General features: G+C 46.3%; 1 pseudogene; it reads left to right on the top strand.

Moving 5' to 3' along the window:
* Nucleotides 1-691: 691 nt before the first annotated feature.
* On the top strand, nt 692-1,615 carry LOC118935126 (olfactory receptor 10A7-like; annotated as a pseudogene).

Below are 1,615 nucleotides of genomic sequence, written 5' to 3'. Positions count from 1 at the left end.
AAATGTACATCCTACTGCTTGTGAGTCAGGAATGTCATTTTCATTTATGAAGGATGGAACATTATTTTTCTCTAACATTTCAAGTGAATAACTTTACATACATTTCCCCCCAATTTCCATAGGAATTTGATGCCATGGAAGCTATCAGCTACATGTCTCCATAGCCTGGCAGAAACTGTTATTTTTCTTACAGGTACTTTAAGATCCCTGAACTTCCCCCTTCCTCCAATTACGTACCTGGTGAAGCCCACTATAATTTGGGGGTTCAGAGGGAGGCAGGGTAGTCTGAATTCTGATGTTATTTTAGGATTTGGGACTCGCATTTCTATTTAATCTTTAAAGCTGAGTTTCAGAAGCTCAGAGAGGCTTGTGTGCTGTGTCCCCAATAAGAGGTGTTTGCCTCCCACTGTGAGGCCCCCAGAGGTAGATTCATCACCGGTTATGTCAAGGGAAAGAGTGGAAAAGAGCAGAGGAGACGCCCTCTGTTCACTCTCCAGGGTAGTTTCTGATTCGGCTATAACTACTAAGTAAATACACCAAGTAGAACAAAACAAAATTTGTTCCAGAGGAGAAAAGACAGGCCTTCAAGTTTTAACTATCTAGCACTATATTGCTCCCCTCCAGCAGCAGGGCTTGTTCCAATTGGCTATATTTTTCTCTCTCTCAGGTCTAATGTGTGACTTTCACAGATATGGATAATCTGACCATGATCAAAGAATTTTTCCTCCTGGGATGTGGGAGTCCCTGGGTTACATTTTTTGTTTTGGGGATATTTCTGGGAATCTACGCAGTGGCCTTGCTGGGGAAGATTCTCATCCTTACAGTCATTTCCCTTCATTGCAGCCTTCAAATCCCCATGTACTTCTTTCTGTCCAATTTCTCCTTCCTCAAGATCTGTTACACTACCTCACTGCCCCTAAGGTGCTGCAGACCCTTCTCTCAGGTCCACAGATGATTTCCTTTGGAAACTGTGTAGCCCAGTTTTATTTCTTCAGTTCCATGGCAGTAGTGGAGCGCTTTCTGCTGGCAGCCATGTCTTATGACTGCTACCTTGCTATCTGCAGCCCCCTCCTGTACCCAACCCTCATGAACTGCCACACACGTATTCTGCTTGCAGATGGGTCTTGGCTGGGTGGGTCACCAGTGATCTGGGGTCACTGTTACTCTGACTTTCCAGCTGCCATTCTGTGCAGCCTATGAGACTGACCACTTAGTCTGCAACCTGGCCCCTGTGCTGAAGCTGTCCTATTCTGATCCTGAGACTGCAAAGAAAACCACTTTCCTCTTGGCCTTCTGTGTCACCACGGTGCCCATCCTGCTCACTGTAGTCTTCTCTAGCCACATTGTTGTTGCTGCTCACCTCAGGATTCCTCAGCTGCAGGAAAGCAACAAATTTTCTCCACGTGCTCCTCCCACCTCTGTACTGTGGACACTAGCAACAGTGTATGCCATTCCCACGGCAACCCAGGCTACTGCCCTTCACAGTATCTTATCCCTGCTCTGCACCGTGGTAACCCTAATGATCAACCCCATAGTGTATACTCTGAAAAACAAGGATGTTACAAAGGCAGTGAGGAGGCTCGTGAGTCAGTGGGCATATGCTAAGGGGACCTAA

The sequence above is a fragment of the Manis pentadactyla genome, chromosome X, assembly GCF_030020395.1.
Source record: "Manis pentadactyla isolate mManPen7 chromosome X, mManPen7.hap1, whole genome shotgun sequence".
In the NCBI taxonomy this organism is placed as follows: Eukaryota; Metazoa; Chordata; class Mammalia; order Pholidota; family Manidae; genus Manis; species Manis pentadactyla.
Note: the sequence above shows the minus strand (reverse complement) of the source record. Positions and strands in the feature narration are given on the sequence as shown.